This window comes from Symphalangus syndactylus, chromosome 7 (assembly GCF_028878055.3).
Source record: "Symphalangus syndactylus isolate Jambi chromosome 7, NHGRI_mSymSyn1-v2.1_pri, whole genome shotgun sequence".
Lineage (NCBI taxonomy): Eukaryota > Metazoa > Chordata > Mammalia > Primates > Hylobatidae > Symphalangus > Symphalangus syndactylus.
In genome coordinates this window covers 49,136,742-49,158,794 of record NC_072429.2, presented here as the reverse complement: position 1 = coordinate 49,158,794, position 22,053 = coordinate 49,136,742, and the positions used below count along the sequence as shown (strand labels likewise).

Genomic DNA, 22,053 nt, shown 5'->3' with positions numbered 1-22,053 from the left:
GAATATATTGAGAGAAGAGGAAGCATCCTAGATGAAGGAAGAAGAGGGGAGTATTTCAAGACTGATTATTTCCAGGAATCCCTAAAATCCTTCCTGAAGCCACCCATGCAATAAATGTGATCATACAATAAACTGAAGACAGAAGATGACGAATATTTCCAGTTGGATAAGGGAGGCAAGACAGGTCTCTTTCTCCTGTTTCTGTGCCCAAATCAAGCTCCTTGTTGAGGCTGGGATAGTGTTTCCCCTGAGGGAATGAAAAGATGTGTGATGTTAGTGACAGAAGTATATCTGTTGCATCTGGTCATTGACTGTTTCCTGCTATTCTCTATTTTAGGTAGATAAACCTGTTCTCAGCTAGACTGTGAACTTTCAAAGACCTGTCCTAGGCATGGAAAAAGAATTTAATACATATAGATCTTGAAAGTTACTACTTTAAAAACCAAGTTAGGGCCAGGCACAGTGGCTCAAACCTGTAATCCCAGCATTTTGGGAGGCCAAGGCAGGAGGATCCCTTGAACCAGGAGTTTGAGATCAGCCTGGACAACACAGCAAGACCCTGTCTCTACAAAAACAATTTAAAAATTAGCCAGGCATGGTGGCATGCACCTATCTAACCAGGAGGCTGAGGCAGGAGGATCACTTAGGCCCAGGAGTTCAAGATTACGGTGAGCTATGATCATGCCACTGCACTCCAGCCTGGGCAACAGAGCAAGACCCTGTCTCTAAAAAAAAAAAAACAAAAACAAGTCAGACAGTAATTATTTACTTATTAAATGCCAGAATGTTTTCAAACCTATGTTCTATTAATTATCCAATGAGAACATAAAGACATAATCCTAATTACACAAGGATTATAGTATTGTCAATAAGTCATGAAATTCTGAGTCTTGAAGATTCCACTTAAACATTTCTCAACAACATTATCTAATTCCCCAGGGCTATTAGGATCCCCTAGTCACTGCTCCCACACCCTATGTATACTTACCACGCAGTACCAGGAAGACCTGTTTACATGTGTGCCTTCAAGGAACATGCATTCCTCAAAGGCAGGGCTTGTACCTTATTCACTGTAGTAGCTCCAGCGCCAAGTATGGCATCTGACACAAAGTAGGGGAACTCAACAGATATTTGTAAACTGTAGGTGTAGAATAACATCTGGGATGACAAATCTTTACTTGAAAGTGGTATGTGGACCTGAATAGTAAATGAGGACTATACCCTCTAGACTTAGTATCTGAAGAAGCAGAAAGCTAAATTTCCATCTGAAATATGAGAGCTCAGGATACCTGCACTGGCAGGAGGACAAATAAAAACACACGTTGGTCACAAGGAAGCTCAAGGGCAAGGTGGACTTTTATAGCTCAAATGTCATTTGCCAATAAGAGTTGTGCCAATAAGATAGCTGAGCAAGTCCTGGGACTCGAAGAAAATGCTCTATTAACTTTTAATTAATTGCCTTGACAGGTTCTTGGAACAGCTTTTAGAAATGAAAGGCCTTTCAGGGCAACCAGCCTCCAGGAGAGCAGGCCCCATTATGATTCTATTAGAGGAACCAGATTCTCTCTGAAAGGCCAATGCAGGGCAGAACTTTATCCTTTTCGGTGAGCCAAATCCTTCTCTAATAAGGGAACATACAGCCTAAAAGTAAAAGCTATTGAGTTATTGATTTGGAGGCCATTTTCTACATCCTGGGGTCTCCAAAGATGCTTTCTGCTTTTCCACAGCAGTAGTCTCCCTTTCTTCCGGACACTGTCACTAGATAGCCTGGTTTCCTAATAATTCCAGTTATAAACTCTTCCTATTTTCTATCACATTTCTCAACAACAAAGACAAATATTTTAATTTATGTGTGTGTGCACACACGTGCATGTGTGCATAACACTCAGGAAAATGTCTGAAAGAAAGTATCCCAGAACATTAATAGTGTTTATCCCCAGGTGATGTGACAAGACTTTTGGGTAACGTGTCTTTATTTCCTTCCTATTTGTTCCATCTTGCTGCCTTTTTTTTAAGGTAAAACTTAATACTATTTATTTTCTAAATATTTGTTGCTGATATATTAAAATACCAGGAATTTTATTGTTGACTTGTATTCTCAGGTCTTGCTAAATTAATTTACTAATTCTAATGATTCACTTGTAGCTTCTTTTGAATTTTCTGTGGACATAATCATGTTGGGTTGTTTTTTGTTTTTCTGGGTTTTTTTGGTTTTTTTTGTTTTTTTTTTTTTTGAGACAGGGTCTCACTTTGTCACCCAGGCTGGAGTGCAGTGGTGCAATCACAGCTCACTGGAGCCTCAACCTTCCTGGGCTCTGGTGATCTTCCCACCTCGGCCTCTGGAGTAGCTGGGACTACAAATGTGTGCCACCATGCCCAGCTAATTTTTGAATTTTTGTAGAAATTGGGTTTCACCATGTTGCCCAGGCTGGTCTCAAACTCCTGGGCTCAAGTGATCTGTCTGCCTCGGCCTCCCAAAGTGCTGGGATTACAGGTGTGAGCTGCTGTGCTCGGCCTTGTTTTTGAATAATGACAATTTTATATTCCTTTCCTATACATATAACCTTTTATTTATTATTCTTATCTCGTTGTCTAGTAGGGGTAAACAAGCAACTTCTTTGTCTAAAAATAAGTGTGTGTTTTTTATTTTAACTTTTACCTTTAAAGAATATTTTCACCAGATATGGAATTACAGATTGGCAGTTATTTATTTCATTATTTTAAAGGTATTATTCCACTGTCTTCCATAATTTCAGTTGGGAAACCAACTGTCTTTTTTTTTCATTCCTTCTAAGATAATGTGGCTTTTATTCACTAGCTTTAAGATTTCCTTCATATCTTTGCATCATGGCCAGGTGAAATGGCTCATGTATGCAATCCCAGCACTTTGGAAGGCCAAGGCAGGTGGATCACCTGAGGTCAGGAGTTTGAGACTAGCCTGGCCAACATGGCAAAACCCCGTCTCTACTAAAAATACAAAAAAATTAGTCAGGCATGGTGGTGGGCACCTGTAATTTCAGCTACTCGGGAGGCTGAGGCAGGAGAATTGCTTGAACCCGGGAGGCTGAGGTTGCAGTGAGTTGAGATCGCGCCATTGCACTCCAGCCTGGGCAACAAGAGCAAACACCGTCTCAAAAAAAAAATTTGCACCATGCCTTCTAAACTCCTTCCCTCTTTCTTTGTGTCTCTTTGCTTAACTGTATTTCCTAAATATTCTACTAAGAATATACAATGCTTATATAATTTTTCTTAATGAAGGAGAAAAAGACAAAAACTTTTTTAAAAAACCTGAGAATCCAAAGTGCCTGTCCATGAGGGAGTTGTGCTGCAAGGAGTCTAGAGATGTGGAGTCTAGCTTGTGCTTTGGGCAAATCACCTATCCTTTCTAAGCCCCTGCTTCATTCAATCAATAAATATTTAATAAATGTCTACTATGTGCTTAAATACAATAGTGAGCAAGACTGATATAATCCCTGCCCTCATGGAGTTTACAGTCTAACAAAGATAATACTTTAAAAGAACTGTGATAAGGCCAGGTGTGGTGGCTCACACCTGTAATCCCAGCATTTTGGGAGGCTGAGGCAGGCAGATCACCTGAGGTCAGGAGTTCAAGACCAGTCTGGCCAACATGGTAAAACCCCATCTCTACTAAAAATACAAAAAAAAAAAAAAATCAGCCAGGCGTGGCAGTGGCTGCCTGTAATCCCAGCTACTCCGGAGGCTGAGGCAGGAGACTCACTTGAACCCAGGAGGCGGAGGTTGTGGTGAGCTAAGATCCCACCATTGCACTCCAGCCTGGGTGACGAGTGAAACTCCGTCTCAAAAAAAAAAAGAACTGTGACAAGTGCTGTAACAGAGAAAATATAACATTATGAAGGTACTTAGCAGGAGGAATTAACCTACTCAGGGGACAATGGGGACAGGAGAAAAACTTCTTGGAAGAAATAATTTTTAAACTGAGATCCAAAAGATTAGGACCTAGCCAGGCAGAAATGAGGCTAGTTTTCTCTTAGTTGCTTTGTAATTCTGTGATTCTGTGTTCCAACCTTTGTTACTGTTACTGAATCAGAATCCAAAGGAACATCACTTATCAGGTCCCTCCATTCATTACCTTAATCCTAAAAACACTCTTGTAAGTAAGTAATGCTATTCCAATTTACAAATTTTAAAACTGTTAATTAAGCAAGTTGCCTGAAGTCACACAGTGGTAAATTCTGGTCTGTCTAGCTTCAAATTCCATCCTCTTTCATTCATTGTTCAACTATCATTTACTGAGTACCCGCCAAGTTATCTGCCTGACACTGGGGACAAAGCGAACAGTAAGATTGGATCCCTGCTCTTGACAAATGCACTTTCTGAGGGGGCAATGTCAGTAATCCAGACAATTACAACATGGTTAGGTATTTAGAAAGAGGCAGAGTAGGACTATGCCTTTTCATCAGAATCTAATTCCCTGGCTTCTCCAAGAAACCCAGGAGGTAGGTACATGAGAAAGACTATACAGATTGGTAAATCTGCAAAGCTATAGCTGAAGTCCAGCATCCCTGACTGGCCTTGACCAACAGTTCTGTCTGCTATCTACCACACAATTAAGCCAGTCTCTTCGGGTGAGGATCTTCCAGAGGAATGGGTATCCAAATGGCATGCATTCATCTTATTACGCAGAATAAACAGGCTTTCAGCCTTCCCAAACTGATGAGTAACTTCAGCATTCACCTTATGGACTCTTAGAAAGACATATATAAGCTAATCATGCCTGCCATAACCTTGGAACATTTCATGGACATTTTCAGATAAAACCCCTCCTCACCCATATGGCTTCAAAAAATGCCCTCTGTCTCTGATTAAAGGGAATTGAGAGAAGTATGAAACCAGGATTTCCGAGTTATTCCTGGAAGAGCTTCAGCCAGGAGCTTTCAGTAGCAGATGTTAAATCTGATTTTGGAGCCTAATGAAAATGCTGGGCTTCTAGCTTCGTGGAATGAGTCTGAGATATGGTTTCTACATCAATAACTCAGTGGAAACTTGACCTATGGTATTATGTGAAGGTTCCTGAATTCTTCTATAGAACAACTAGTGAGAAATAGTTCATATTCTTACGCATCCTTCTGAGAGGCCACGAGGAGCATCCACTTACTCATACATTTAGAGCTACAACAAAACTGCCTCTGGTGTTGGACGGATGGGGACTATCAATGTCTCTGGAAGCCAGGAGTCCAGGGACTCTCATCCCAACTCTTCCATGGTCTCACTGTGCTGCCCTAAGCAAGCCACTTAACCCCTCTGTGTCTCAGCTCTGCCGCACTGTCCCTCCAGTCCTTGGCTCCCCTCAGTGCATGTATACGAAGTCTATTCCTGTTGCCCAGCCCTTCTCTAATTCTACATATACCACTCTGCTTCCTGGTTACAAACTTGTTGCTAACAAAACTGTGAGCATCTCACCAGAAGATTCAGGACTTTATATCTTTTTTTTTTTTTTTTTTTGAGACGGAGTCTCGCTCTGTCACCCAGGCTGGAGTGCAGTGGCGCAATCTCAGCTCACTGCAAGCTCCGCCTCCCGGGTTCACGCCATTCTCCTGCCTCAGCCTCTCCGAGTAGCTGGGACTACAGGCGCCCGCCACCACACCCGGCTAATTTTTTTTGTATTTTTAGTAGAGACGGGGTTTCACCGTGGTCTCGATCTCCTGACCTCATGATCTGCCCGCCTCGGCCTCCCAAAGTGCTGGGATTACAAGCGTGAGCCACCGCGCCCAGCCAGGACTTTATATCTTTTGACTCTTTCTAAGTGTCCACCAAGGGGCCAAATCTACTTGCTGAGTAAAGAAAAGATTCCCTGAGACTTCCCATTGGTGAGAGAAGATTCAACCTTTAAAAATTACCCAAATTCCCCAACTCCTAAAAGGACTGAGAATCCCTTTTCCATTCATCTTGTCGGAATGAGGAAATAAAAGATTAATATACAAGAAAGAAAAAGAAAATATCTATTACTTATCTTCTCATGACTTCACATACATACAGTATCTGTTTTCTTACAAAGTTCTAAACAGCATCACCGTTTACAATTACTAAGACCTCCATAAAAATTCATCAAGTAGATATACCATGTTTTACTAACCATTCCTTGGTCAGATGTTTAGAGTGCCCTAAAACTTTTCCAAATTATAATATAAATAACACTGTGATAAACACCTTTATCCATAAAACTGTGACTGTATTTTGGATTATTTCCTGAGGTTAGATATCCAAAAGTGGATCTGCCAGATCACTGGTAATGAACATTTTTATTATGCCTCACATGTATTATAAATTTTATGATTAATTCTTAAATATCTTTCAGCCACAAGACATAATTCTATTGCTAAAATATGGGATCCTCTTAGTCCAAACGTTTTGTTAAGTAGGCAGGATAGTATAAAAGAAAACAGCCTCTGGAATCACACTGTCTGGGTTCAAATCCCAGTTCTATCATTTGGTAGATGTATGGACTTAAACGAGTTACTAAATTCTCCTAAGACAATATATATAAAGCACAGGGTCTGGCATACAGAAAGGGGTCAATAAATGTTAATCATCATTATTGCCTTTAGATTACAAAAAAAGATAGGTCCGTATTTTTAAAAGCCAAGAATATCTTCAAATAACGGAGTAAGAATAAACATAAAACAAAAGACAAAATAATACTCCCGTACTTACATCATAAGCAGGTTCATTTATGGTGAATACTATTTACATCACTGTGGTTATTAGTTACATATAAATAAATACCACTTTATTGAGTGTCTGCTCTCTTTAAAACCTTTACATACACTGTCTCATTTAATTCTCATAACAACCTTCTATGATGATGATAATAATAATACCAAAAACAACAGCTAATGTTTACCAAGTGCTTATTATATGTCATGCATTGTTCTAGGAAACAGCCTATTAATCATTATAAAATCCTATGAAGTAGGACTTTTCATTTAATTATTACCTTCATTATACAGACATAATTGAGTTACACAGAGGCTAAATAGCTTGTCAAAGGTTATGTAGCTAACAAGGTAGGTCTTATTACTCTCATTTTATAAGAAAACTGGAACCTACGAAAATTGCCTGTAAAAGTAAGTAACTGGGGCAGGCTTTGAACCAGCATCTGTTGGACTCTCAAGTCCACATGCTTTTATTTCTGTTACTCTGCCACCTTATGTGGATTATCAGTAGCAAATGGTTAAGGTTGGCTTCCCTCATTCTCACCTTCCTTTGCCATAAGCCAGAGTGTACTGAGAATAGTCTCGTTTGAACATTTGCCTCTGAGGAGAATATAATCAGGAAGGCAAGTCTGGTGCAAAACTCCATATTCCGAAATGCAACCCTTAAAACAATGCACCATGGATTCTCTCTCCTGAGGTGTCTGTTGCACTCTATCTAGCATACATATCTGAGAGTTTCTAAGGCTTGCCTTTCAGATACTTGGTGGTTCCTAAAAAGGTTGCCCTAATCAGTGTCTTAATCAAGGCAACACTTCAAGATTTTCAAATGAATGCTACAGACAGGTTTCCTATTTCCCTCTGTCTCAGAAGGCCCTCAAAATCCCCTCCACTGAAAGAAATAAAGCCGCTTCAAGCCTCCCAAAACACCTTGAAAATACACTTTCAAAAGGACTGCACCCATAGGAAGAAACCTAAACTGAAGTCTTATTTCTCGAATGAACTAATTGTTTAATATTGGACAAATTATTTTCCTTCTTTGTGCCTCTTCAAAAGTGGAGAAAGTGTCCTGAGATTCTAGTTTAAAAATGGGGCTTCTGGCCGGGCGCAGTGGCTCACGCCTGTAATCCCAGCACTTGGCGAGGCCGAGGCGGGCAGATCACGAGATCAGGAGATCGAGACCATCCTGGCTAATACGGTGAAACCCCGTCTCTACTAAAAATACAAAAAATTAGCCGGGTGTGGTGGCACACACCTGTAGTCCAGCTACTCGGGAGGCTGAGACAGGAGAATGGCGTGAACCCAGGAGGCGGAGCTTACAGTGAGCCGAGATCGCGCCACTGCACTCCAGCCTGGGCGACGGAGTGAGGCTCTGTCTCAAAAAAAAAGGGGGGGGGGGCTCCTTTGAGGAAGTATTTAATATTAACCAGAGGGATTTGGCGGAGTGAGAAATGTAGACAGTGGTAAAGAAATAAATCCTCTTCACCTTTGTAGGATAGAGCAAAGCAGCATCCAAAGAGGCCTTTCCTATCCTCCCAGCTTTATCCTCCACTAAAGACGAGCGAAGATAGGATCCTGCTGCCACCTGGTGGCACTTTAGGCAGCACAGAAAGAAGGGCTTACTCAATGGTCATACAACCCAAATGCCCCTCAGGAAACAACATCCTCCTCCTCCTCCCTTACAATTAACTGCACAGAGCTTGACCATTCACAAAACACTTTCAACCATATTATCTCATTTCATTCTTCCAACAACTATGGGATGGGGAAGGGGAAGGCGGGACGGAGGGCGGAGGGAGCAGAGGGGGCATGGTGTCAGGACTGGAGGCATAACTCCAACTCTGTTGAAAAAGCCAAAGCTCAGAGAGACTATGTGACTTGCCTAAGGTCACACAATGAGTAGCTGACAGTACCTGAACCCACATCCCCTGATTCTAAATCAGGTGATTCGTTATCTGCTGTGTAGGGAAAACGGTAAAACTGAGGTTTAGGTATGCTCCAGGTCTGGGAATTTGAGGGAAGGAGGCTTAAGAAGAGAAAAGGCTCAATTTCTTCTGCAGACACAACTAACTGGCCACGGGCCACAACCAGGCTGCTTAGAAAAAGGTCTACACAGTCGGGCCGGGCGCGGTGGCTCACGCTTGTAATCCCAGCACTTTGGGAGGCCGAGGCAGGCGGATCATGAGGTCAGGAGATCAAGACCACGGTGAAACCTCGTCTCTACTAAAAATACAAAAAATTAGCCGGGCGTGGTGGCGGGCGCCTGTAGTCCCAGCTACTCGGAGAGGCTGAGGCAGGAGAATGGCGTGAACCCGGGAGGCGGAGCTTGCAGTGAGCCGAGATTGCGCCACTGCACTCCAGCCTGGGCGACAGAGTGAGACTCCGTCTCAAAAAAAAAAAAAAAAAAAAAAAAAGAAAAAGGTCTACACAGTCAACCTGTCTATACAAAAAGGTATGCAGATAGCCTGGGTTCCTGTCTTCCTTGTTGGTTTGCACATTCTCAGTTAACGTCTCTAGGTCTCTCGTCCCTCTACTTTCCAGCCCCAGCCTACCCATAGGACACAAGGCTGATTTATGGCTAAGTGCTAAACACCAAACGGATCGCAGGCAAGGGAGCCACAACATCTAGAAATCAGCAAAAACTGCAGGGAGAGCTGCTATGACCCTGGGTTTGAGCTCATAATATTTGTGGGTCAGCCCATATTTTCCTGTAAGTTTTTGGAAGAAAGCTCAGTTGACTTGCCCCATATTGATGTCATGCACACTGAAACCCAGGAGGCAATGCTGGAGTTATGACTTACCAGCTAGCATATAGGGATGGCCTAAGAATCTGAGAGTTTCCAATTTCTCCAAGGCAACCACAACTTCTTAAAGAATTGCAGCTGGGCACAGTGGCTCACACCTGTAATCCTAGCACTTACTTTGGGAGGCCGAGGTGGAAGGATTGCTTGAGTCAAGAGTTCAAGACCAGCCTGGGCCACAGAGTGAGATTCCGTTTCTACAAAATAGAGAAAATTAGCCAGGTGTGGTGGCATACATCTGTAGTGCCAGCTACGGGGGAGACTGAGAGTGAGGAGGATCACTTGAGCCCAGTAGGTTAAGGATGCAGTGAGCTGTGATCACACCATTGCACTCGGCCTGGGCAACAGTGAGACCCTATCTCAAAAACAAATAAATAAATAAAAGAAATGCAAAGCCCAGGTGCCTAAACTTTCTACAACCACAGGTCTCCCTCCCTCCCTCACTGCCTCTCTCTTTCCCTCCTTCCTTCCTTCCTTCCTTGTGAGTAGAGCACATTCACTAAATGAGTGGAGTATTATATGGGATAAAGATGACAAATAAGAAATAATTCCTTTGTGAAATCAGGATCTTGAAGAGATACCTGCATTCCTATGTTCATTGCAGCATTATTCACAAGGACGAAGATATGGAAACGACTTACATGTCCATTGACAGATGAATGGATAAAGAAAATGTGGTATATATGTACAATGGAATATTATTCAGCCTTTAAAAAGAATAAAATCCTGCAATTTGTGACAATATGAATAAACCTGGAGAACATTATGCTAAATGAAATAGGCCAAACATAGAAAGACAAATACTGTATGATGTCACTTACATGTGGAATCTAATATAGTTAAATTCATAGAATTTACCATGGGCTGAGGGAAGGAGGATATGAAAAGATATTGGTCAAAAGGTAGAAAGTTTCAGTTACGCAAGATGAATAAGTTCTGGAGAGTTAATGTATGGCATGGTGACTATCAGTAACAATGTTACACTATATACTTAAAATTTGTTGTTGATCCTAAGTATTCTCACACACACACAAAAGGTGACTATGATGGATATGTTAATTACCTTGATTGTGATGATTATTTCACAATATGTATATCAAATCAAGTTATATAATTTAAATATATATAATTTTTATTTTTTTCTTTTATTATATTTTTTAAGAGACATAGTCTCACTCTGTTCACCCAGGCTGGAGTGCAGTGGCACAGTAATAGGTCACTGCAGCCTCAAACTCCTGGGCTCAAGTGATCCTCCCACCACTACCTCCTGAGTGGGTGGAACTACAGGCACACGTCACCATGCCTGGTTTATACAATTTTTCAAAAAAGAAATAATTCCTTTGATTAAAACTGTGTTGCCTAATGGTAAATGCGGAAATGGGAAAAAACAAAAGTTATAAATGGATGTGAGATATAAACATTAAGTGCTTGGGGGTTAAGAGGGAAAAATAAGATTCCTTCTGGCTTGGGAGTTAGGGGACAAAAATGGATTTTAAAAAAGCTATTTCATGGATGTATAACATATAAAACCCTTCAGAAGTCTGGCCTTTACAAACCTTCCCTGCCTTCTCTCCTGCTACTACCTTGCCCTCACCCTACCATATTCTGAACACAAGTTTTCTTTAGTAAGTTAAGGATTAAGAATATATGTTTTGCAATCAGATAGATCTAGGTTCCTATCCTACTTCTGCCATATTAGACAACCTTGAGTAACTTTCGGAACTTCCCCCCAAGCCTCAGTTTCCAGATCTGTAAAGTACATATTATAAAGACAGCTATTTAAAAAGGTGTTTGTGAGAGTCAAGTGAGAGAATGTATGCAAAGCTTTGTGCATGAACCATAGGAAAGACTTAGCAAATAGCAATTGACATTTTTCATTATCTCTGTGTCTCTGATGATGTTTTCTTTGCCCAATATTCTCTTTACATTCTCAGACTGTTCCACTCCTGTTTCTCCTGCAGGCCCATTACAAAAGTCTTTCTTCTTGAGTGCTCTAGGTCCTGCTCACTGTTCCCCCACTGAGTGCTCAGAACCTTTGTTCATACCTCCTTTACTGTATTTATGTGATAACAACTTGTATTTGTTTGTAAGTCTGTCTTTCAGGAATGTGAGGCTCCAGAGGGCAAGAGCTAGGTTTTATTTATCTAGCACAGTATATGACTCATGGTACCACTAGAGAAGTGATTGTTGAATAAATAAGATTGTACTTGAGCTAGGCCTTAAATAAATAGGAATTAAAGCAAATCTCTGGATGGCCTTTTAAATGTGAATGTTAACCTGTTAGTGTTATACATTAACCCATCAGCGATCTCTAGAATTAATTATCAAGGATTAGCCTTTAAGATGAGCTGACAGGCAGGACCAAAGTGAGTCAAAATTTCATTAGGGAAAGCTGGAGGTGGATGCATGGATGAATGAAAGGACCCTGGAGCCCAGGCAAGCAGCTCAGGAAACAGGTACAGGGCTTCCTTAGGTTAGCCAGGGCCACTTCGTGATATGGTGGTGAGGGAAGGGAATCACTTTAAGAGTAAATAAGAGATTCAAGGATAGATAAAAAAGTAAAATAAAAAGACCAGTATCACAAATTTTCCAGATGGTCCTAAGGGGAAAGCAATACACATATAACATAGAAGGTCACTACGTAGTCTAAAAGGGTTAGTTTACTGATTATGGCTTTCTGCCTGCTCATCATGAAACTGTTCTCTTTATCTACAGAGAAGCAATCCTGTCTTTCATTACAACAGACAAAGAGGTCTCCAGGTCCTGCTAGGGCACCTGAAAATTTCTCAGCCATTATTTCTTCAAATACTTTTCTGGTATCCCTTCCCTTCTCCAACTGGAGTTACATGTATATTAGACCATCTGATATTGTTCCACAGCTCGCTGATGCCCTGTTCATTTTTTTCATCTTTTTTCTCTGTGCTTTGAGGACTTCCTATTATTATGCCTTCAAATGTACTAATTTTTTATTCTACTGTGTCTAGTCTGCTGTTAATCCTATCCAATGTACTTCTCATTTCAAATATTGTATTTTTCATCTCTAGAAATTTGACTTGGGTGTTTTCTTATATCTTCCATGTCTCTCGTTATGCTTGTGTTTTCCTCTACTTGTTGAACATGTAAAGCATTTTTATCATAGCTTTTTAGTATCTTTGTCTCCTAATTTTATGATGTGTCATTTCTGAATTCTGTTTCTATTAATTAAATTTTATCTATGTTATGGGTTATATTATCCCATTTCTTTGCACATCCAGTAATTTTTCACCGGATGCCAGACATTACTTCTCTTTCTTCAAGAATCACAGTCCTATTATGCCTATTGTCCAATGTCTGAAAACCATTGTTTCATATATCGTGTTGGGTTTTTTAGTTAAGTTGAAAGGGTAAATTCTATTCCTGATATTCCATCATGGCAGTAAATGGAAGGCCTTGGAATCTCTAATAAATTACTGTATCTAGGCATTAAAAATCAATGATTGCTAGGCCAGGAACAGTGGCTCATGCCTGTAATCCTAGCACTTTGGGAAGCCAAGGTGGGTGGATCACTTGAGGTCAGGAGTTCAAGATCAGCCTGGCCAACAAGGTGAAACCCCATCTCTACTGAAAATACAAAAATCAGACAGGCATGGTGGCACGCTCCTATAATCACAGCTACTTGGGAGGTTGAGGCAGGAGAATCACTTAAACCTAGGAGGCAGAGGTTGCGGGTGAGCCAAGATCGTGCCACTGCACTCCAGCGAAAGAGTGAGACCCTATTTCAAAAAATAATAATAATAACAATCAATGATTGCTATTATAAAATCACAAAAAGAAGAGATAATCAGACACTTTGTGCCTCCTGATAGAGAAACACAACCCAACATCACCTGTGAAGTAGTCTTTCAAAATAAAAAATCAAACCCGAATCTGATCAAGCCTCTAGATCCAACAATCAATTTATAGGAAATACAGAAGACAGAAGAGAAGAACATCTTAAACTACCACAGGGATACAATCAACAAAATCGAAACTGCAGGAAACTCTACAGGACAAACAACTAGTTTTTTCAACAATCACAAGAATATAAAAATGCTGGAGGGAAAGCTATAGATTGAAAGAGGCTAGAAATACATCTATTGTAATGTGTGAACCTTATTTGGATCCTGATTCAAGCAAGCAAACTGCAAGAAAAAAACTGTGACATTTAGGAGACAGCTGGAAATCTGAACGTAGACTAGATCATTGATGGTATTTAGGAGTTATTACTAATTTTTAGATGTGATTATGGTATTATATTTTTCACAAAAATCATCTCTTAGAGAAATATTTTGATTATATTATAGACAAAATATTTTGCTATTTGCTTCAAAATAATATTGTAGCGGCAGGACAGTAGGGGTACAGATGAAATAAGATTGATCATGAATACCTAATTGTAGGAACTAAGTGATATATATAGACATATAGATATACACATATTTGAAATTTTCTATTATAAATAAGGTTTAAAAATTTAAAAAGTCATAAAATTGAGATATGGGTTCTAAAGCTGGCTCTAACATCATTTTCCTCTGTCCCTATGGACTAATCACTTCTCTCTAGGCCTCAGTTTTCTCTATAAATTATGAAACATAAAACGCATTCCAATATTAACTACAATTTCCACCATATCCACTCATTAGCTATGTGACATGGAAAAGTTACTTAATCTTTTTAAGCTTCAGTTTCCTTATTCGTAAAAGGTGATGAAAATAGTAGCTAATTTTTAGGACTGCTGGTGGGTTAAACTGGATGCTGTATGTTAGAGCTCTCATCACAGTGCCTGGAACTAAGCACTTAATAAATAATATCTATCATTATTATCTCTTGCTGCACAAAGAAATAACAATAAAAAATCTATACTTTTTTTAAAAAAAAATGAGAGGCCTCTATAGTTTAGCCCTTCCTTCCTCCATATCTCCCTTCTATGGGACAAAAGCAAGAAAATCTGAAACTTTCCCTCTAAAAGTCTGTGGAACAACATGCCCAATAGGCCAAGACAGGTTAGGGTTTGGCTCTCCTTCCTAGTGAGAGTCATTGCTGCAGGTCTGGAAAAAACGGAGGTGCTACTTTAGTCATTTTCAGAATATAGTATGCAGCTGTTCTCCTGGAATGCCACACATCCTGAAGTTGCTCCAAGGGCTAAAATCAGAGCTCAGGCGATCAGCCCAATGCAGCCAAGCTCATTCTGTTCAAGGTGGCCCCATTTCAAATAAAATGGGCACTCTGTATGTAACTCCTTTTCTAACCAAGAGTTGGTCTTCCTCACCAGACTGTGAGCCCTTTGAGGGCAAAGCTAGCTGATCTTTATAGCTTATGCTCCCTAGCAAAGCACCTGGGACAGAGCAGGTACTCAATACATGCTAGTTGAATGAAGGAATTAGTGGTCTATTCTTTTGTTTTATTTGGGTTGGAGTAGGAGTGGAAAGAGAACAATGATAGGCCTACAAAGAACCAGTTGTTGCAGGGCTCTTTCTAACAATTTTTTCAGGGAGTACAACTTGTTCACAACTTTCCCAAATACATCCTGAATATTTTTCCTTCTGAGCCTGTACTCATACTCATTCCCTCCACCTGTTAATATCTTTCTCTTACTCTCCTTCTCTCACTTCACTCTTGCCGTCACTCTTTCACTCTTAATATCTACATCCTTCAAGACTTGGTTCCTCTTCCATGAAACTTTTCTCAACCACTATTGCTGAAAGGACTCTCTTCATCTTGATTTCCTATAGCATTTTATCTTTAGCTTTTGGCACTCATGATGTTCTGTCATATGCAGTGGTCAGCTGTATGTTTCATAATTGTTGTGGGATTGAAGGCAAGGTCATCTCTCAATTTCTGAGGCACCCAGCACAGCACTTTGTATAAATCAGACATGTGGTAAGTGTTCAGTGCATTTATTGGCTAACCTTGGAAGAGTAAGAAATATAACAATTCGGCCGGGCGCGGTGGCTCACGCTTGTAATCCCAGCACTTTGGGAGGCCGAGGCGGGCGGATCACAAGGTCAGGAGATCGAGACCACGGTGAAACCCCGTCTCTACTAAAAAAAAAAAAATACAAAAAATTAGCCGGGCGTGGTGGCGGGCGCCTGTAGTCCCAGCTACTCGGAGAGGCTGAGGCAGGAGAATGGCGTGAACCCGGGACGTGGAGCTTGCAGTGAGCCGAGATTGCGCCACTGCACTCCAGCCTGGGCGAAAGAGCAAGGCTCCGTCTCGAAAAAAAAAAAAAAAAAAAAAAAAAGAAATATAACAATTCAACCCAAAGTATAAAACAAGTGAGCCTTAAAAAGTATGTTTCATCCCTAAGATCTTTTTTTCTAAAAAAGTTAACACAGGAGCCAGGCATGGTGGCACATGCCTGTAGTCCCAGCTACTCAGGAGGCTGAGGCAGGAGGACTGCTTAAGTCCAGGAGTTCAAGGCTGTAGTATGCTGTGATTATACCCATGAATAGCCACTGCCACTGCACTCCAGCCTGGGCAACATAGTGAGACCCTGTCTCAAAAAAAAAAAAGTTAACGTATTGTTTTGGAAGTTTTGCTACCCTATTACTCTGTTTTATTAGGCAATATCTTCTTCTGGAAACCTAAGGAAAAATTGTTGTTAGGCATATATATTCTCTAACCAAGTGAATTTAAAAGAAAAATCAAAACATTAAAAATAATAATTTATATTTTCTTCAAATTTGGAGATAAGATAGGCTGGGCATCAAAACACTAAGACTGAGAATCACTAGATAATTGTAGAACTTTAGCCAAGCCCTTGGCTTTTCCCAACGCTATCCTCCCCAAACTACCTCTCAGCATAGTTGTAGGTACAAATGAGAGGAAAGCATTGAGAAACTATAAAATATTATGGAATTTTAGGGTATAATACTTCTCAAAGGAAAGGGCCAGGATAGAAGTAAATCTTATTTCTTGAAATTAAGGATGAACTGAGGCTTCCTTGTTACTGAGATAATTGCTTTATTTTCTCTTCTAGATGATATATTCCACAACTGCCATCATATAATGACCACTTTGTTGCCTCTTCTCTTTTTTCATTCCTTAGAGATTAAAAATTAAATATATATAAACCAAGATACCCCTACTACCCCTACTCCCAGCAAGCAAGTTCACTGAGCCTTATCAGTGTTATTTCTTCATGTTACCATATTTTATTGCTGCAGCACATTTAGATCATCTAGTCCAACTTTTCCATTTTATAACTAAGGAGTCCAAATCATAGAGAGAGCATATTATTTGTACAAGGTCATCCAGCTAGTGTCAGACCCCATAACATAATCTTGTTCTCTTAACTACCAGTTCTCAATATTACACCCAACAAGTATTTAAGCACACATTATTTATTGGCCATAAATAAATATTTGTTAAACTAAAATGAATTTGTTTCTTCTTTGTTTCACAAAATAGCTGGACACCCTGTAGTACCTGCAAGGAAGAAGTAAAAGTGCTATTCTGAACTCTATGGCTTAAAGCCAATATGATACAGACTCTGAAGCAGGCTGCCTGAGTTCTGATCTGGATTCCACTACTGCCTATCTGTAAGACCCTGGGAAGATTGTTTTACATTGTTTAGCCTCAGCTTCCTCATTTGTAAAATGAAGATAATCACAATAACTACCTCAAAGGGTTGTTTAGTCATCCAATACCATTTATTGAACACTTGCTCTGTGGCAGGACTCTTTTAGATGCTCGTGATACCACAATGGACACCGAAAAAAATACTATTTATCCTTAGGGGCTGACATCCTTCTGGGATTAAAGGAGATAATCTATGTAAAACACCCAGTAGAGAGTCTGGCACCAAATAAATGTTCAATAAATGTTAGTTATGGTGGCTGTTGTTATATTTATTTTAAAATGTACCATATGTTGGGCTAGGGCGCAGTGGTTCATGCCTGTAATCCCAGCACTTTGGGAGGCCAGGGCAGGAGGATAGGTTAAGTCCGGGAGTTCAAAACCAGCCTAGGTAACATAGTGAGACCCTGTCTCTACAAAAAATATATACAAATTAACTGGGCATGGTGGTGTGCACCTGTAGTCCTAGCTACTCGGGAGGCAGAGGTCGGAGGATCGCTGGAGCCTGGGAGGTTGAGGCTTCAGTGAGCCATGATCGCGTGACTGCACTTTAGCCTGGGGGGCAGAATGAGACCCTGTCTCAAAAAATAAATCAAGTAAATAAAATAAAACAGAATGTACTATATATCTCCACTAAAAAAGCAAATCAACAAATAAATCTTACAAAGAGCTCCAAGCAAGATTTTATGGCATAAAACAGCTCACATACTTGTGTTTCACAAGGACAAATATTATCACCATAGCAACATTTTTCTGAGTTCTTTAATAGCAGTTGCTTGATATTGCAGAAGATTTAGGAATGGTCTGTGAAAATACTGTATAAAGAGTATCATGTAGGAGTGAAGATACTCCTCTCCAGTTTGTTTCCAAAAAAGATAAATTTCTTATAGGAATCACTTTAATAAAAATTAATATATAAAATCTTAAATCAAGAAACACAAATCAGGGGATGATTACTTGTATTACGTGGGAATCATAAATATTTCTTTTTGAAAGCCAGCCTCCCTGGTATATTCAAAATATCCCCAAGTATATCCAAAATATGATGCAATGTTCAAAATTCTATGATTAACAAGCGCATGAAAAGATGCTGAACATCATTAGTCGTTAATGAAATGCAAATAAAACCACAATGCAGTACCACTTCACACTCACTAGATGGACATAATTTTTAAAATGGAAAATAACAAGGGTTGGCGAGGATGTGGAAAAACTGGAATCCTCAGACATTGCTGACAGGAATGTAAAATAGTTCAGCCTCTGTGGAAACAGTCTAGCAGTTCCTCAAAAAATTAAACAGAATTACCCTATGATGCTGCAATTCCATTCCCAGGTTATACACCCCAAATAAGTGAATCAGGTCCTCAAAAAAGTACATGTACATGCATGTTCATGCCAGCACTATTTATAATAACCAAAATGTAGGAACAGCCCAGATGTCCATCAATGGATGAACGGATAAACAAACTGTGGTATAGATATACAATGGAATTTTATTCACCCATAGCAAAATGAAGCACTGATCTATAACATGGACAGACCTCCAAACCATTATTATAAGTGAAAGCAGGCAGGCACAAAATGTCACATATTGTATGATTCCATTTAGATAAAATATCTAGAACAGAAAATTCCATAGAAACGGAATACAGATTGGTGGTTGCTAGGGTATATGGGGAAGAGGCATGGGGAGAAACTTCTTAATGAATAAGAGGTTTTATTCAGAAGTGATGGGAATGTTTCAGAACTAGATGGAAGTGTGGTTGCAATACATTATGCATGTACTAAATGCCACTGAATCATTCACTTTAAAATGGTTAATTTTATGTTACATGAAATTCACCCTCGATAAAATGTTTTTTAAGAAGATGTTACCCACATGACAAATAAACATAAAAAAAGTGAGAAAAAATTACAACTGATTGTCTAGCCATTTCAGAAACCCATGTAAATGGTGCTTCTGCCTATTCTCAGTGAATGAAGTGTTAAATAAAGTTTATAGGAGGTCACTATTTTGGACTAAGCTCCCATACTAGGCCCCAAAAGACCAAACTAAAATGAAGTCACTCATGCTAAGTATCACAAAGTCAAACTGAAACATTAAGGAAGCAGGTAAAACCCCAAACAGACCAAGTTTTCTTGAAAACAGGAGAATCCCAGTAACCAATCAAAAGAGGCCCAGTTAACCAGAGCTGGCATGATAGGGAAGTCCCCTCTGCTTAACCCTTATAAGAAAAGTAACTTGATGTTAGCCAATCTGCTTTTTCAATTTTTTTTTTTTTTTTTTTTTGAGACGGAGTCTCGCTCTGTCACCCAGGCTGGAGTGCAGTGGCGCAATCTCGGCTCACTGCAAGCTCCGCCTCCCGGGTTCACGCCATTCTCCTGCCTCAGCCTCTCCGAGTAGCTGGGACTACAGGCGCCCGCCACCACGCCCGGCTAATTTTTTTTTGTATTTTTAGTAGAGACGGGGTTTCACCGTGGTCTCGATCTCCTGACCTCGTGATCCACCCGCCTCGGCCTCCCAAAGTGCTGGGATTACAAGGGTGAGCCACCGTGCCCGGTCTGCTTTTTCAATTTTTGTTTCCTTGTTCCCACCTTCATAAACCAATTGTTCTGACATGCCCTGAAAAGCATCTATTCTATTTTATAGAATGAGATGCTGCTCCAATTTATGAATTGCTAACAAAAGCCGATTGGACATTTACACTGCGTTGGTTGACATGTTGTTCATTTAACAAAAGGAACAGAGAATGCTTACTAAAATCTTAGTTTCTTCCTGCTAAAACATAATTTTTAAGGCAAAATTATGATTGCCATACAAATATAAAATGAACACGTTAAAGGTTTCATTTAACTCATTAAAGACAGATCCAGTAAAATGTTAAAAACTGGTACAAGAGGCAGCCAGAAAATGCTGAAATGAATGTGTTAGTAAACGCAAACCCAGCTTCATGTGTGTGAGTAGTAGTAACAATTGCACCTTTGCAAGACAAAATTCATTTGCATTTCTACAGATAAGAATAATTTGTATTACCCTCAGTTTTCCGTAATTTTAAAGGATTTAAAATAGTTCAAAGAAATGAAAAGTGTAGAGCACTATAGAATCAGATAACCTAGAAGGGTTTACTTGTCAATGCCTAGCATTCTGAAGGACATTTGGTAATTTTTTTTTTCCAAATTTCACAATTTCTCCTGATATTCCTCTGGATAACACACTACCATGGCAAATGGCCTCTCTTCTCTGGACTTCAGGTCCTCATTTGTTTTTAAAAAAAAAAAAAAAAAAAAAAAACTGAGGAGTTGGATGACCTGAAGCTCACCTTGAGCTTTGACAGCATGCTAAGAACCTGCTTCCAGGGGCCAGATGCTGAGTCACAGATTCCTACAGATTACAAGCCCTTTAAGTCAACAGCACTCATGATCACATCACATAAATTACTATTCTAATGATAGAACATGCCATCCTTTGATGAGGGAGGCCATGTTTCTAATGAATCATCCTTAAACAATTTGCTTTTTTTTGCACTACTACTGGAAATGGGATAATACTGAGTTTTCCCAGCTTCTGTCATACACAACAAGCATTATTTAGTTTTTAAACAATTGGCTGAAACTAGAAAGAAGTAGTCTGGGGCTAAAAAACAAAACAAAATAAAGTAGATAGCCTACATGAGATGCTCAAAAAATACTGAGTTGAATGGCTTTTGAAATGTTTACACCATGTTCTATACACTTAATTTACTATAAATGTAGTAGGATGTTTATTATTTTTTTTTCCTTTTGTTTGATCTGTTACTCTCCAGCTACTCAGTACTGGGCAGTACAACAGACCCTCAATCAAAGCCTGCTATTTAATTATATAATTTATAATAGAGAGTGGAAGTGTATTCTTGTCAAAAAAAATTTTTCAGCTTATGCATGGTAAGATGAAGTTTCTCTATACTGGCTGAGCATGCCTAATCCAAAAATCCAAAATCTTCAATGCTCCAAAATCCAAAATTTTTTCAGCACTGACATGACGCTCGAAGGAGCATTTAAGTATCAGCAAATATTCCAAAATCTGAAGAAAAATAAAATCTCAAACCTGAAACACTTCTGGTCCCAAGCATCTTGGATAAGAGATATTCTTCGGCTTCTATGCTGGACCTAAATTCTTTTTATTGTATTTTAAATGTATAGATCAATTCAGCACAATCAAAAGCACATCCACCAACAAACAGTGTATAAAAGTCTTATGTGTCTAAGAAAAAAAATGTCATTTCACAATTTAAAATACCTCTCCATAAAGATCTACAACATTGGACAGATTCTCCACTAAAGCTAATGCTAAGATTAATATTAGATTTCCGAAATCAGTAAAATTGTAATTGTGACCCAAACAACTGTGAGCTGTCTGGATTGAAGGGGAGGGCAGCTTGAATTTCCTTTAAATGCCAATACCAACATTCTTTACATTCCAGCTAAAAATGCTTTCCTTACCATGAGACTTTGGCTTTACCCTGCCTTTTATCTCCTCATTCCCATTCAGAGATTTGATGTACAATTATTTGTGGTTAATTCAGGGTCACATATTTTCTGTCCTGTTGGGAAGATGAGCACTTCTCAAGTGTGATAAATTGAAAGCTGGAACTGTATCAACTAGAGTAGAATAGGAAGACTCTTCCCCATCCTTTCCAATTTATACACTAGCCTCTTTTCACATAGCTATCATTCCAGTTTATGCTCCTTCTTGCCAGAGAGCAGGGACCCGCCTCAAACACAGCCTTGAGGGGCTCTTTCTTTGGGGACAACAAGAGCAGAAAACCAAACAGACAACGTGGAGGCTGTGAGTATCTTTGAAACGAAGGCTGCTGGTTAGCTGGGTTTTCTCATATCATATTGATTCTACAGATGAGGAAAATCAAATGTTCTTAATTCCTTGGGAGCAGGACAGAGAATATAATCCTGATGATTTTAACTTATAG

The 22,053-nt window shown here is 39.6% G+C and overlaps 1 protein-coding gene across 1 annotated transcript in view; it reads right to left on the bottom strand.

Moving 5' to 3' along the window:
* The window catches only part of KLHL3 (kelch like family member 3), a 275,134-nt gene that overhangs the window by 197,967 nt on the left and 55,114 nt on the right, over positions 1-22,053 (bottom strand). The window lies entirely within an intron of this gene.